Source organism: Rana temporaria, chromosome 5, assembly GCF_905171775.1.
Source record: "Rana temporaria chromosome 5, aRanTem1.1, whole genome shotgun sequence".
In the NCBI taxonomy this organism is placed as follows: domain Eukaryota; kingdom Metazoa; phylum Chordata; class Amphibia; order Anura; family Ranidae; genus Rana; species Rana temporaria.
In genome coordinates this window covers 116,059,917-116,076,661 of record NC_053493.1, presented here as the reverse complement: position 1 = coordinate 116,076,661, position 16,745 = coordinate 116,059,917, and the positions used below count along the sequence as shown (strand labels likewise).

Here is a 16,745-nt window from a genome sequence, read left to right as displayed (position 1 = left end):
GCGGCCAGCGTAAATATGCAGTTAAGATCCGACGGCGTAAGAGACTTACGCCGGTCGGATCTAATAGAAATCTATGCGTAACTGATTCTATGAATCAGGCGCATAGATACGACCGGCCGGACTCAGAGATACGATGGCGTATCTGGAGATACGCCGTCGTATCTTGTCTGTGAATCTACCCCTAAATTTTTCTTTGCTCAACTGTCTGGGGTTTTAACACATAGTTGTATAATACATGTAGCCTCTTCATAACACTAAGGGGACAGGAGGAGGTATTCCAACTAGGAGGCTGATTTACTAAAGGAGTTTTGAATCCTTACACAATAAACTGTGTGAATATTCACTTCAAGTGACATTAAACTCTGATTTTTAAAAATGTGATTCACGTATGTATTTTATCATTTTAATAAGTACCCTCTATTGCTTCTCCCAAATCTTCAAATTTCTTTATTTTTTTTGATGGTGGCTATGTTCAATCTCCATGGTCCCACCAAGTTTACGAATGTAGCCACCTTCTCTTGTTCATTCCTTATATTGACTATAGACTATGGGATCTGTAGTGTGCATAGAGCAGTGCGCATGACCGCAACCAACGCGCACAGCTTTATCCGAACAGAAATGAGAGGGAAAATTTGAAGTTCAGGAGCACACGGAGGATGGTATAAGGAGGCAGAGAAACACAGTAAGAAATTATTTGAAGAAAAATAGATTAACCCCTTAGCGCCGGCGCCTCCCAATGCTTTAAGAGGTTTCAGATGTCGGGAGAGGGAGGTGGGCATTTCGGACATGACTGGCTGTCACAGAGGTCACATGATCGGAAAGCTCTTGATAGCAAGTAGCGATCAAGAGTTTTCCAATTTCCTGCCTTGTTGCTAGGTTGATCCATACATTGGACACTTGCTACCAGCATAACACTTTAACCACCTCCCGCCCACCATATAGTAAAATGATGGGCGCAAGGTTGCTCTCTTGTTCTGGGACAACATCATATGATGCCCTCATACTGGCAGCATGTGAGCAGATGAGAGCTGATCAGCAGCATTTCCTCACAGGGAAGTGCCCTGATTATCAGTGCAGCTCCAACAGTGCCCAAAAGTGATGTCAGTCAGTACCCAGCAGCAATGCCAATCAGTGATGCCCAGGGATGGACTGGCCATAGGGACTACAGGGAGTTTCCCGGTGGGCCAATGGCTCAGTGGGCCGTTTAAAAAAAACATTTTTCTTTTTTAAACGGAGACTCTCTCAGGCCCCCCCTGTCTCTCAGTCCCCCCCCTCTTTTAGCCCCCTCCTCTATCTCTCAGACCCCCTCTATCTCTCAGACCCCCCTCTATCTTTCAGACCCCCTCTATCTCTCAGACCCCCCTCTGTCTCTCTGACCCCCCCCCTCTGTCTCTCTGACCCCCCCTCTGTCTCTCAGCTCCCCTGTCTCTCAGCTCCCTTCCTCTGTCCCTCAGCTCCCCCCTCTGTCCCTCAGCTCCCCCCCCCCTCTGTCTCATTCGCTCTCTAACTCTTAGGCTGCTTTCACACTGGGGTGGGCAAGGACGGTAAAACACAGCTAGTTTTTAGCAGCACTTTACTGTCGTTTTAGCTGCACTATTTGGCGTCTAGCAGGCGCTTTTAACCCTCGCTAGCAGCCGAATTTAAGGTTAAATGCACCCGTGTATCGCTGCTGCTGAAGTGCTTTGCAGGCGCTTCAGCTGCAGTGGCCATTCATTTCAATGGGCAGGAGCATTTTATTGAATTAAAGTGGGCCGGTCTGGATCAAGTCCAGGGCCAAATTTTTGTCCCAGTCCAGCCCTGGTGATGCCTATCAGTGCACATCTGTCAGGGATGTCTAACACAGGCATCCAACACAGGTTTAAACAAATCAGTGGGCTGCACTTAAGGAAACAGGCACAAAAGTAGGTGAGAAATATATATATTTATTAAGGATAAGGCACACGTGCAAACCAAACAGCAAATCCCAAAACACCAAATCTGACTAACTAATATATACAAAAACAAGAGCATATATACATAAACAAGCAGGGATGAGAGACAAGGGGGAACAGGCAGCCAGATGGAGGGAGCAGTGGCAAGGGGAAGCTGGAATCGGGGGACGAGACTCAGGGACTGGGTACAAGGTACAGGAAACAGAGTTCAGGACAGGGCAGGAAGTAGATCAGGAACATATACAAGGTTAGCAGAGAGGATACTGAAGCACTGAACCTCAGTGAAGGGCGGGCTTATATACTCTCAGCAGGCTCACATCAAGTGCAGCTTGATTATTGAAGAGTCCATCTACTGGGAAACACTCGCTGGGTGCACCCTTAGTTGCTGGAGGTAATAGTGCCACCAGCAGGTGACCAAAGCCACAACACGGATCATGACAACATCAGTGCCATCTATCAGTGTCGCTTATCAGTGCCCATCAGTACTGCATATAAGTGCCTCCTCATCGGTGCTGTCTCATCAGTGCCACCTTATCAGTGCCCATCAGTGCAGCCTATCAGTGGCCATCAGTGCAGGAGAAAAAAACGTATTTACAAAATTTTCGAAGAAACTAAGAAAAACTTTTTTTTTTCCAAAATTTTCTGTCTTAGCAAAAAACAAAAAAATCTAGTGGTGATTTAATACCACCAAAAGAAAGTTCTATATGTCTAAAAAAAAATCATTTGGGTACAGCATTGCTGCATGATTGCGCAATTGTCATTCAAACTGCGACATCGCTGAAAGCTGAAAATTGGCCTGGGCATGAAGAAGGTAAAAGTGCCCAGCATTACATTAGGCTTTTTTTTCAGTTGGATAGAGCAAGGGAGGGTTATAACCTTTGTCATATTTTTTTCCACCATATGTGTCCCATTGTGGAGATTTCCCTTCACTTCCTGTCCCATGGAAACAGGAAGTGTGAGGAAATCCCTGCAAATTAAGGGAATTGATAATGGTTGGGCTTTATCTAAATTGACTATGCAGAAAAGTGGGTTAAAAAAAGAATACATTTGAAAAAGTATTGCTTAATGTGTGTGTTATACCTGTAAGCCATTTGTGGCACTTCAAGCAACATATCCAGCCATGCTCCCCTTGTTATCATTCCACTATCCTGCCTTTTTGGTAGGTCTTTCCATACATTGGACACTTGCTAACAGCATAACAGGAGCGAGCACTCTCTCTTGTTCAAAAACTGCATATGTGCATGCGCAGCTCAGATTACAGTGCTGGACCAGTCTTTGCACATGTGCAAGAGTGATGTCATCCCCTGATAGCCAATGAATAGTCTAGAAGACCTGCATTTAGAAGAGGATGCTGATGCAGGACCGTTGGACAGGTACGTTTTAAAGTGTCACTAAACCCACATCTTAAAAAAAACTTTAGTAAATGGTGTGTAGTGTGTAGCGTCCCCCTGGGTCTACTGGGAGCAAGGAGGTAACTCCAGAGATAGGGGGCAAGCTTACATTCATCCAGGGCTGAATCTATGGCTATAATGGGAAGTTAGAACAGAATGTGGGTGCCAGTCACTTTATATATTTTTAATGCTTTAATAAGGAACTTGAAAAAAATAGTAGGAGAGAGGGTTAGGGGAGGTTTCAGATCACTTACAGACTCCTTGAATGCAAAGATAAAACAGCTACCTCTTTTAGCAGATCCTGACTACCTGTATAGGCCTCTCACACAGACCTAGCAGCCATTAGAACTCCTGAGTAAGCCTCTCTCACAGACTTTGCAGCCAGTAGCACTCTTGGATAAGCCTCTCTCACAGACATAGCAGCCAGGAGCTAATTACCATGGTTTAGATTGTAGAATAGGATTCAGCTTTACAGTGTCAGAACCTTTAAAGGGGTTGTAAAGGTACAATTTTTTTTTCCTAAATAGCTTCCTTTACCTTAGTGCAGTCCTCCTTCACTTACCTCATCCTTCCATTTTGCTTTTAAATGTCCTTATTTCTTCTGAGAAATCCTCACTTCCTGTTCTTCTGTCTGTAACTCCACACAGTAATGTGAGGCTTTCTCCCTGGTGTGGAGTGTTGTGCTCGCCCCCTCCCTTGGACTACAGGAGAGTTAGGACGCCCACTAACACTAGGGATTTTGCAGCTGTGGTGGCAACTCTGCACATGCTCAGTTTTCAGTGAGTTTCTGTGCTGAGCATTTCCTCCCTATCACATCTGAGCACCCATGTGACTATAGAGTCACACATGTGGGCATATACACAGTGGTAAATGACAGCCTACTTCCTCTCTCCTTCATGCCCACTAACCAGCTAAAAGCAACAGGGGAGAAATATTACATGCAGATCAATAGTGGCTTCACCTCCCTGGTATTCCTAGGCTGGAGGGGTGTGACACAGCCTGTGACTGGCAGCAATCCACCCACACCATGTTATTTTCACAAATTAATAAAGATTTCATTTCAAATATATATTTGTACAATTGACAATTTAAAACTGTTTATTGATATCATTTATGTATTTTTACTTTGTATTCCAAAGGCTGTTTTTTTTTTTTTATTATTTATTTTTTAACGTGTGACCAGCAGCAGAGGACTAGAAGCTCCTCCTGCTTATGTTTCCCTGCAGACAGGTTGGGAAACATCTGGGTCATGTGACAGCTGTATATCCATGAGGAAAGGTACTTAGATGTATTTTTTATTAAAATAATTACAGCGCCACTATCCATATACAGAAATAGAACGGACAATGTAAATTAAATAGGGTGTGTTTGTATCACTTTAAGCCTTTAGTTTATCTTTCGTTTTTTTTTAACCTGCTGGGCTCTATGGGCCAAATTCTCAAAAAAGCTGCCTAACTTAACTTTCAGCAGTTAAGTTACACAGGCGTTAAATTTCTACCTAAGTGCCCGATCCACAAAGCACTTACCTAGAAATTACACGCCGTGTAACCTAAGTGCCTCCGTCGCAAGGCGGTCGTCTGCTCGAGGGGGCGATTCCTATTCAAATGAGGCGCGCTCCCGCGCCGGACGTTCGGCGCATGCGTGTGACGTCATTTTTCCCGACGTGCATCGCGCGAACGTACTTTCCGCCGGGCTTTGTGGATCGCGACGGGACAATAAAAAAAGTTGCGTCGGGTAAAAAAAAAAATACGCGCCGGGAAAAAAAATTCAAAATGTAAAAAAAACCGCGGCAAACGAAAATCGAATGGATCTGCTTAAGTCCTCATTTGCATACGCAAATCGGCATTTCGACTCGAAATGCCCCCAGCGGCGGATGCGGTACTGCATCCTAAGATCCGACAGTGTAAGTCTATTACAGATGTCCGATCTTCTGCCTATCTTTGGAAAAATCCTTCTGAGGATCGTTTCCAAAGATAGCCACAGGGATACGCAGGCTGAACAGCAGTTCCGCCTGCGTATCTCCTTTGAAGATTTGGCCCTTTGTCTGCAAAGTCAATTTTATTCAAAAGGTGAACTTAGACTTTAAGTAGGAGTCAAGAGCTCTGTCACACTATTTTATATTGTACTTGAACAATGGAGATAAGTATTTCAGAAATTGTAATTGTATTTATAAACTCCCAATGAATTGAGTAGTAAGATGAGCAGTGATTACCGTATTCAAAAAATATTTCATCTGATAGCAAGTGGCTTATCAAAGTTCTTGGGCCAGATCCACAAAGAAGTTACGGCGGCGTATCTATTGATACGCCGCGTAACTTCTAGGCTGCTCTGGCGTATCTTTGTTTTGTATCCACAAAACAAGATACGCCTGAATGGGGGTTAGATCCGACTGACGTACGTCTTAGTACGCCGTCGGATCTTAGGTGCATATTTACGCTGGCCGCTAGGTGGCGCTTCCGTTGATTTCCGCGTAGAGTATGCAAATTAGCTAGATACGCCGATTCACAGAACGTACGTCTGGCCGGCGCATATTTTTACGTCGTTTACGTAAGGCTTTTCTCGGCGTAACGTTACCCCTGCTCTGTGAGGCGTACGCAATTTTAAGTATGGACGTCGGGCCAGCGTCGAATTTTCCGTCGTGTACGTCGTTTGCGTAAAACATTCGCGAATAGGGCTTTGCGTAAATTATGTTCACGTCGAAAGCATTGACTATTTGCAACGTGATTTCGAGCATGCGCACTGGGAAACCCCCACGGACGGCGCATGCGCCGTTAAAAAAAAACGTAATTTACGTGGGGTCAAGTAGAATTAACATAAAACACGCCCACGTCTTTGTCATTTGAATTCTGCGCCCTTATGCCGGCAGATTTACGATACGCCGCCGTAACTTTAGAGGCAAGTGCTTTGTGAATACAGCACTCGCCTCTCAAAGTTGCGGCGGCGTATCGTTACTACGATACGCTACGCCCATTTAAAATTACGCCGATCTACATGGATCTGGCCCCTTGTATTTAAATTGTTTTCTTTTTTTTTGTAGGGGGGTTAAATTAGGGGAAAACTGCACAGCCACAATGTAATTGCAAGCAGAACTTGGTAACCAGTAGTCATTTGTGACTCTCAATGCAAATATAGAAAATATGCAAAAAATGCCTTGTGATAAGTTGACCTTGCTCCCGGCCACTGACGAAAGAATCACTTTTTCTGATTGTTTATGGACATACCAATCTCTTTACAAAGGGAATGAAATTCCTTCACAAAAGAGCAGTTTCATTTGGTGTAACTTCAATGAGAAGTTTGTTAATTACAAGCATTTACTATATATAGTTCCAAAAATGTACGCAGCGTTTTACATACTATACATTTCTGCCTTTAAGCAATTTGCAATTTGCAATCTAAGGTCCCTGCCAAAATTACTTACACATACTAGGGCCCATTCAGACAAATGGCAATTAACCTACTGGCATGTCTTTTTAGTGTGGGAGTTAACCACATGCAATCTCCTGGTATGGATTCAAAACAAAGGTCCTCCGTGCTTCAAGGCAGAGGTGCTAACCACAACCCCACTGTTCTATGTTATAAAGAACATTTTAAAGCGGTTGTATACCAGCACAAAAAAAACTGTAACACAAAGGCATAATGAAGACACGCCACGGAGGAAATGTCAGCTCCCTCTGTGGCGACCAGGATCAGTAATGAGCTAGTATGCAGTGTAAGTGTAAAGTGTAAGTGCTCTGTGTATTGCACACAATCCTTAACCACTTAAGGACCGCCTCCTGTAAATATACGTCAGCAGAATGGCACGGCTGGGCAGATGTACGTACTGGTACGTCCTGTACATCTACCCAGCCGTTGGTCGCGGGCGCGCGCCCCCGAAACGGTCCGATGCTGCGGGACCTGCGGACCCGATCGCCGCTGGGGTCCCGCGATCAATCCCTGGAGCTTCACTGTGGCGGCTGCATCGATCGTGTCATCCCCTTTATAGGGAGACACAATCGATGACGTCACTCCTACAGCCACACCCCCCTACAGTTGTAAACACACACTAGGTGAAACATAACTCCTTCAGCGCCCCCTGTGGTAACTCCCAAACTGCAACTGTCATGTCAACGCTGACATCCGCGGCTCCATAGAGGAGCACAGGTGGCCCGTTCAGGTCCGCAAAAAAAACTGTCAGGCGGACCTGAATGGGCCGCCAGTGCGAAAGAGCCCTGAGTGGGTGTCCTGACTCTCCGGTAGTCCAAGGGAGGAGGCGAGCATGACACTCCACACCAGGGAGAAAGCCTTGCATTACTGTGTGGAGTTACAGACAGAAGAACAGGAAGTAAGGATTTCTCAGAAGAAATAATGACATTTAAAAGCAAAATGGAAGGATGAGGTAAGTGATGGAGGACTGCACTAAGGTAAAAAATGCTATATAGGAAAAAAAAATTGTACCTTTACAACCCCTTTAACATCATGGCTATGAAATAGTATCCACTCTGAAAAAACAATCTTATTAAATAGAATCAGGCTCACATCCTAGTTTCAGGAACATTCAAGTCCATGCAATAATTGATCACAGTAGTTGGTCGTAATTCTCAAAACTTAGCGCAGGTTGTCATGGTGAAAATAATTCCCAGTAAGTAAACCGACAGCGGAACACAAGTTAGCTAATAATCAGTCTCAGGACTGACCTCTTACTTTATTTATGGGAAGCCAAGTTGCCTTATATGTCCTTGTACTTGTACTTTGAGGTCTATTTGCTTTAGGTTTAATTCATTTTCAGTCAATTGATTCATTGTTTTTGTTTGTTTTAATTCATAGTAAAGTGAGGCCCCTGAATTCAGTTCCTTTATAGTTGGGGAGGTTTATGGGTGTATTTAAAAAGGCAATGTACCATATTTTCCGGCGTATAAGACGACTTTTTGGATGCAAAAAAATGCATCCAAAGTCGGGGGTCGTCTTATACACCGGCGACAGTCTCCGTCTGCTGCGAGCGTCAATGATTTAAAAGCCGCTCCTTCTCCTCAGAGTGTCCTGTGATAGGCGGAACACAAATCTTCCTAGCAGCGCCTCTGTTCTGTGTTCCTCCTATCACAGATGCCTTCTCATCCTCGGACGAGATGTGAAGACGTCCGTGATAGGCGGAACACAGAACAGAGGCGCTGCAGGGAAATTTTTTTGTGTTCCGCCTATCACAGGACAGTCTGAGGAGAAGGTACGGCTTTCAAATCATTGACGCTTGCAGCAGACGGAGACTGTCACGGCCTGGAATTCAAATCCGCACAACGTGAGTGATGGCACTGTTCGCACAGTGGGGGGCAAGTTCAGGCACAGTGGGGGGCAAGTTCAGGCACAGTGGGGGGCAAGTTCAGGCACAGTGGGGGGCAAGTTCAGGCACCGTGGGGGCAAGTTCAGGCACAGTGGGGGCAAGTGATGGCACAGTGGGGGCAAGTGATGGCACAGTGGGGGCAAGTAATGTAATTGCACAGTGAGGCATGTAATGTAATGGCACATGTAATGGGTTCTGGCTACCCCTCAGCTTCCAGAAAGACTAGTAGGAAGGGGGTAGTCTTATACGGCGAGTATATCCCAAAACCAACATTTTTCCTGGAAAATTAGGGGGTCGTCTTATACGCCCAGTCGTCTTAAGGCAAATACGGTATTTGTGTTATTGTCCATAGCCTCAGACTATTTTTTTGTTTTTTGATTTTGCATATCCCATACGATTAGTAACGTTTATTTTGAAGCAGAGCTCCAGTCAGCACCTTTTGGAGAATTTTCAACGCAGTAAAAAAAAAGGCTTAGATCTTAATTTTTTTTTTTTTCTGTCCTCATTGGAAAGATTTCTTCAACTGTTTGTGTGGTCAGTGAGACAGAAAGCCAAAGGCAAGCTGGCCAGCGAGAAAACACAAGGCCTTTTTTTTTTTGGATGCTTTGGGTTGATTGGAGGGGTTAGAATCTCTGCCAGCTTTTTAGTGCTGTGTTTATCCCTATCTGGGAGCTTTGCCTCCCTTCCTGTGAGGTCACTGGGACAGGAAGAAAGCAAAAACATCCCCACGGGGAGAAACGGGGAGCAATGAAAAACTCAACCAATGTTCTAAACCTTTCTCAGACCCTCTCTAGAACTAAAAATAATCGGTTTTGACTGAAGGTAGATTTAAAGTTACTCTCGCCAACCAACAAATAGGTAAAAGCACAGAAAAACTTAGTATTTTGAATGCTTATTTGCAGTGTGTTTTTCCTTAACATTGTTTTATTCACTTGCAATGTCCCTTTGAAGTTGCTGGAAAATGTGACTACTCTTGGAAGAGTCAATTCCCTTGCACAGCCACCTCCTTCCTAGTATAACCCCCTCCCCTTCCTCTTAGCATGTCATAGCCCTCTCCTCTTCTGGGAGTGTGCAATTAAAGTGATTGTAAAGTCTCCTTTTTTTTCAATAAAAATAACAAACATGTTATACTTACCTGCTCTGTGCAGTGGATTTGCACAGAGCAGCCGGGATCCTCCTCTTCTCGGGTCCCTCTTCTGTGCTCCTGGCCCCTCTCGCCTGTCAAGTGCCCCCACAGCAAGCAGCTTGCTATGGGGGCACCCAAGCATAGTCACAGCTCCCTGTGTCCACGTAGACACAGAGTTGCAGCCTGGCCATGTCCCCTATCTCTCCTGATTGGCTGACTGACTTTGACAGCAACGGGTGCCAATGGCGCCGCTGCTGTGTTTCAGCCAATCAGGAAGGAGAGTCATGGACAGTCGAGACATTCGTGGACATGGCTGGACAGAGATGGGGCTTAGGGGGTGCTGGGGCGCCTGCTGCACACAAGTTTTTTTTTATTTTATTGCACAGAATGCATTAAGATAAAAAAAAAAAACTTCTGACTTTACAACTTCTTTAATGCTCCTCTGACACTTAATCTTTTATGTAGGCGCTAAAGGAGGAGCAAAGGTAAATACTATAGAGTGACAAATGAGTGACAGTGCTGGGGCTGCTGATATCACACCCAAGAAGGCAGTGTCCAGCAGCAGTCTCAGGGCTTTTGGATGTTTACAAGTCTTTTACAGGTAAATAACATGCATAAACCACGTTAAAGCAGTGTTCCAGCCGCAACATTTTTTTTTTAAAAGTCAGCAGCTACAAACACTGTAGCTGCTGACTTTTAATAAGCAAACTTGCCTATCCAGGGAGCCCACGATGTTGGCCCCCCTGAGGCCGATCTGTCCATCGGATCGGGTGCAGGCGCCACCATTTAAACTAAGGGAAGATGGCAGATAGCTTCTGGGTTCCATTCCAGGTGCCATTTTGGGAACACTTTGGGGCAGATTCACGTAGATGGGCGTAAATTTGGGCGGGCGTAACATATCTGATTTACGTTACGCCGCCGCAAGTTTTTCAGGCAAGTGCTTTATTCAAAAAGCACTTGCCTGTAAAGTTGCGGCGGCGTAGCGTAAAACACCCAGCGGAATTCAAATTCGGCGGGTAGGGGGCGTTTTTCATTTAAATGAAGCGCGTCCCTGCGCCGAACGAACTGCGCATGCGCCGTCCCTAAAATAACCCGGCGTGCATTGCTCTAAATGACGTCGCAAGGACGTCATTAGTTTTGACGTGGACGTAAATTACGTCAAGCACCATTCAAGGATGACTTACGCAAACAACGTAAATTTTGAAATTTTCGATGCGGGATCGACGGCCATACTTAACATTGACTGCGCCTCATAGACCCAGGGGCAACTTTACGCCAACGTAAACGTCGTAACTTTACTGCGTCGGCCGCGCGTACGTTCGGGAATTCGCATATCTAGCTAATTTGCATACTCGACGGGGAAATCGACGGAAGCGCCACCTAGCGGGCAAAAAAAAAAATTGCAGTTAAGATCTGACGGCGTAAGAGACTTACGCCTGTCAGATCTAAGGGATATCAATGCGTAACTGATTCTAAGAATCAGTCGCATAGATACGACAGCGCTAGGCAGAGATACGACGGCGTATTTGGAGATGCGCCGTCGTATCTCTTTTGAGAATCTGGGCCTTTGTGTTCTTTCAATGAATGAAAAGCATTTTATGATTGGACGATGTTGAAAGGCAGGAAAGTGATGCCACAATCTCCTACTCGCCCAATCAGAGAATGTTTTGCAATTATTGAAAAAATTCAAAGGGGAGTGGGATTTACTAAAACTGGAGTGTGCAAAATCTGGTGCAGCTCTGCATAGAAACTTAACAGCTTCAGGCCAGGTTCACACATTTGCAGCTGCGGGTTTGTGCCTGGTGTCCAGTGCTTGCCTGTTCACCGGTTCAGGTGCGATTCAGGTCTGAAATTTTGCCTGAATTCACAACTGATCCAGAACCCAAACACGCACTGGATCCTTTTTCAATCCGGACCGTGGCCGCCCCGGACATGTGTCAACCGGCTCCATTGAGAGCCAGTCACACTTGCCTGTCTTGTGAATTGGATGTGGAGAAACCCTCGTCCAATTCGAATATGTGTGAACCCAGCCTCAATGTTTTATTGTCAAAGCTTAATTGAACAAGCTGAAGTTAGAAGCTGATTGGCTGCCATGCACAGCTGCACCACATTCTGAGGTCTCCAAGTTTAGTAAATCTCTCCCTTAAGGCCGCACACACGATTGGATTTTCCGACGGGAATTGTGTGGACAGGCTGTTGTTGGAAAATCCGACCATTTGTATGCTCCACCGGACAAATGTCGTCGGATTTTCCGCAGACAAATGTGGGACAGCATGCTTTAAAATTGTCCGACAACAAATGTGTGTTGGCGGATCATCCGATCATGTGTACAGAAGTCCGTCGGACAAAACTCCAAAGTACAAACACGCATGCTCAGAAGCAATGCTCACCATAACACAACATTAGCAGAAGTTGCCCAAAGGGTGGCGCTAAAGAGCTGAAAACCCACGTTTGTATGCAATACAAGTTCACGGCCAACTTGAAATTACACTTGGAAGTGCACTTGGAAGTGCAGTCGCTGTAAATCTGAGGGGTAGATATGAAATGAGGGGAAGCTCTGCTGATTTTATTATCCAATCATGTGCAAGCTAAAATGCTGTTTTTTATTTTCCTTGCATGTCCCCCTCAGATTTACAGTGACTGCACTTTCAAGTGCTCTTTCAGTGCAATTTCAAGTGTACTCTGCACTTGTAGTGCAAAGTGGATTTGCCTTTAGTAAATAACCCCCATTGTGTCTTATCCATATGGAGGAATTGTGGAAGGCATAAAGATGAACACAGGTGCATTCTATACTTAGAACCACTAGGTGGTAGTAGGGAACTGTGTTCACATATAAAACTGTATATATGCAACACCGCTTATATATACACACAGTTGGGTTATTAGCTTGTTGAATTGTATCCACATGCTTCGTAAACCATAAACAACAATAATACAGTATATGAAAAGTAAGGATGAGCCGAACACCCCCCTGTTCGGCTCGCATCAGAACTTGCGAACACACCAAATGTTCGTGTGAACTTTAGAACCCCGTTAAAGTCTATGGGACTCGAACATTTAAAATCTAAAGTGTTAATTTTAAAGGCTAATATGCAAGTTATTGTCCTAGTGTTTGGGGACCTGGGTCCTGCCCCAGGGGACATAAAAAAGTTTTAAAAACGGCCGTTTTTTCAGGAGCAGTGAATTTAATAATGCTAAAAGTGAAACAATAAAAGTGTAATATTACTTTAAATTTTGTACCATGGGGGGGGTGTAAAGTCAGCATGTGAAAAAGCGCATGTTTCCCGTACATAGAACTGTCCCTGCACAAAGTGTCATTTCTGAAAGAAAAAAGGGCATTTAAAACCGGCTTTGCGGCTCTAATGAATTGTCGGCTCTGGCAATTACAGAGATGATTCATTCATAAAAAATAAAAATAAAAAAGCTGGGGGTCCCCCCAAATTCCATTAACAGGCCCTTCAGGTCTGATGTGGATATTAAGGGGAACCCCGCCGTCAATTTAAAAAAAAATGACGTGGGGTTCCCCCCAAATATCCATACCAGACCCTTCAGGTCTGGTGTGGATTTTAAGGGGAACTCCACCCCAATTTTATTTAAAAAATGGCGTGGAGTTCCCCCAAAAATCCACACCAGACCCTTATCCGAGCACGTTCACCTGGCCGGCCGCAGAAAAGAGGGGGGGGCAAGGGTGCGCCCCCCCCCTCTCCTGAACCGCACCAGGCCACATGCCCTCAACATGGGGAGAATGTCCCCATGTTGATGGGGACAAGGGCCTCATCCCCACAACCCTTGCCCGGTGGTTATGGGGGTCTGCGGGCGGGGGGCTTATCAGAATCTGGAAGATCCTGCCCCCCCCTATGTGAATTGGTAATGGGGTACACTGTACCTCTACCATTTCACGAAGGAAGTGTAAATAGTTTAAAAAAAATCCTTTATTAATAAAAAAATCAAAAAAAAATCCGGGCTTTCCCAGTGACATACGAGGGTGCGTCAGAGGGGGCGGGGTCACGTGACGGGTGGCCGCTTCCCCTATATAAGAAATGTCAAAGCTCCAGCGCGTCATTCTGCAGGGCTGTGTCCAGCGGAGAGAGGAGCTCGCCTGCTGCGCTCTGGACGGATGGATCTTCTCACCGCTGGACCGGACCGCTGATCACCCGTCGCTGGAGAGATCATCCGTCGCTGGATAGAAGTCAACGTTGGAGCGGGGGGCCGGGCCGAGAGTGGATTCACATCGCTGGATTTTTTTTTTTTTTATTAATAAAGGATTTTTTTCTACGGTGTCTGTGTGTTTTTTTTAACTATTTACACTTCCTACGTGAAATGGTAGAGGTACAGTGTACCCCATTACCAATTCACATAGGGGGGTGCCAGGATCTGGGGGTCCCCTTTGTTAAAGGGGTCTTCCAGATTCTGATAAGCCCCCCGCCCCCAGACCCCCACAACCACCGGGGAAGGGTTGTGGGGATGAGGCCCTTGTCCCCATCAACATGGGGACATCCTCCCCATGTTGAGGGCATGTGGCCTGGTGCGGTTCAGGAGAGGGGGTGGCCGCACTCTGTCCCCCCTCTTTTCTGCGGCCGACCAGGTTAACGTGCTCGGATAAGGGTCTGGTGTGGATTTTTGGGGGAACTCCACGCCATTTTTTTTTTATTTGGGGTGGAGTTCCCCTTAAAATCCACACCAGACCTGAAGGGTCTGGTATGGATATTTGAGGGGAACCCCACATAATTTTTTTTTAATTGACGGCGGGGTTCCCCTTAATATCCATATCAGACCTGAAGGGCCTGTTAATGGAATTTGGGGGGACCCCCAGCTTTTTTATTTTTATTTTTTATGAGTGAATCATCTCTGAATTGCCAGAGTCGGCAATTCATTAGAGCCGCAAAGCCGGTTTTAAATGCCTTTTTTTCTTTCAGAAATGACACTTTGTGCAGGGACAGTTCTATGTACGGGAAACATGCGCTTTTTCACATGCTGACTTTACACCCCCCCCATGGTACAAAATTTAAAGTAATATTACACTTTTATTATTTCACTTTTAGCATTATTAAATTCACTGCTCCTGAAAAAACGGCCGTTTTTAAAACTTTTTTTGCATTGATACATGTTTCCTGGGACAGGACCCAGGTCCCCAAACACTTTTTAGGACAATAAATTGCATATTAGCCTTTAAAATTAACACTTTAGATTTCTCCCATAGACTTTAACAGGGTGTTCCGCGGCTTTTCGAATTTGCTGCGAACACCTCTAATTGTTCGTTGTTCGCCGAACATGCGAACAGGCAATGTTCGAGTCGAACATGAGTTCGACTCGAACTCGAAGCTCATCCCTAATGAAAAGCTCCAGAATCAGAGAGAAAGAGAAGAGAGAAAAGAGAGAGAGAGAAAGAGGCACTGTACAGAATATATACATATATATACACACACAAGGTGTTAAAGTCAAACTGGAACTTTTGAATTTATATAACACTTTTCAAGGAGTGGCAAATGTATTTATTTTTCAACACACTCCCCTGCTACATTCAGTGTTGAAAGTGGTTGTTAACGCTTTTGAGTGACTTCTTCCTATAGATAAGCCTAGAATAAGGCCGTTTCTTCCCCATCGTGTGTCGTGACTAATGGCTCCCGCACGCATGCGCAGGAGTGATATCATGCGGCTCCGGCCAGTCACAGAGCCGGAGTCCGTGGTCCCGGAAGGAAGAGGGGTGAAAATGGATGCGGCCTGCACAGGGGACAGCGCAGGCTTCGTTTTCAGGTAGGTGTCACATAATGGGCTAGTATATAAATCTTTCAAAGGATGGCAGCGAGCGACATGTTTCCAGGCTCCTTCCCCCGTACGCGTTACGTTATTGCAACTTCGGGGGGAAGGAGCCTGGAAACATGTCGCTCGCGTACGGGGGAAGGAGCCTGGAAACATGTCGCTCGCGTACGGGGGAAAGAGCCTGGAAACATGTCGCTCTCTGCCATCCTTTGAAAGATTTATCCCGTGACTGTTCACATTTATACACTGCCGTTTTTCTTTCTTGGCTAATGTGAGTAGCCTGTTTTACATAACTTTTAAATAAATGTTTTAGCTCATCAGAGAGCACTTAGATCTGGATTTCTTTTTCATGTATGGTCCGTTTGCCACTGACTTATGAGGAATTGATCCATGTTTTCTGCCTGCTGGCTTTCTATGCTGTGAAGTCTGCTTAATTTGACCACCTGGTAAAACAGGCGTCCATGATTGGAGGTGAGAGTAGCCATTCTTACTGGTGGAGGAATCACTTTGAGTTTGGATTTTAATCATCACCTGGTGAAGATTCCTGTAATCTGGCATTTTTGGAATCCGTTTCACACATTTTGGACTTTTATTTTCACTTGTATATAATTTATATTAACTAATCTTATATATATATATTTATATATATATTCTTATTGAATTTTGCGCTGCACTTTTTCTCTCTTTATAATGTTGATAGGTTGTGTATCCAAGTTGCCCATACTTTTGCAAATTTGTTCATACATTCTCTACCAGTGTACAATGTATGATCTAGTGTCGGATTACTGTTTAACAAGCTTTGAGGAATCTCTTGTTTCCACCTAAAGGCTACAGTCTTCCTTGTGTGAGTAAGCCGAAGACCGTACGTCACTACAGGATATAGTAGTGTTGTAAGGTTGGCAGGGGAAACTACTGAGTTTAGCGAAGGGACCAGGATGTCGGCACTACTGGAAGTGTCAGTTTCTGAAGAAACATTTAGGCAATGATTCCCCATGATCAGAGTGGAATTCAGCATTGTGGTCAGTAAGAGCAGTAAGTATCCACTTTATTTTTTTGTAGGGACATGTTTAGTTCACTCTGGGCTAGATTCAGGTAGGGGCGCGCATAGTTACGGCGACGCAGCGTATAGTATTTACGTCCGTGTACATATCCCAGTGTGCATTGCTCCCAAGTACGGCGCAATTGGTTTCGACATGAACGTAAATTACGTCCAGCCCTATTCGCGA

At 45.1% G+C, this 16,745-nt stretch overlaps 1 protein-coding gene across 2 annotated transcripts in view; it reads left to right on the top strand.

Annotated features, from left to right (window-relative positions):
• Positions 1-16,745, top strand: part of ATP2C1 (ATPase secretory pathway Ca2+ transporting 1) — a 144,840-nt gene that overhangs the window by 2,322 nt on the left and 125,773 nt on the right. Inside the window, exon 1 of one of the 2 annotated variants that reach the window (XM_040353046.1) lies at positions 16,434-16,551. The exons of the other annotated variant lie outside the window; for it this stretch is intronic. The gene's annotated coding sequence lies outside the window, so the exon portion shown is untranslated. Of the gene's footprint in view, positions 1-16,433; positions 16,552-16,745 lie in introns of those variants that run through there. 2 annotated transcript variants of the gene reach the window in all.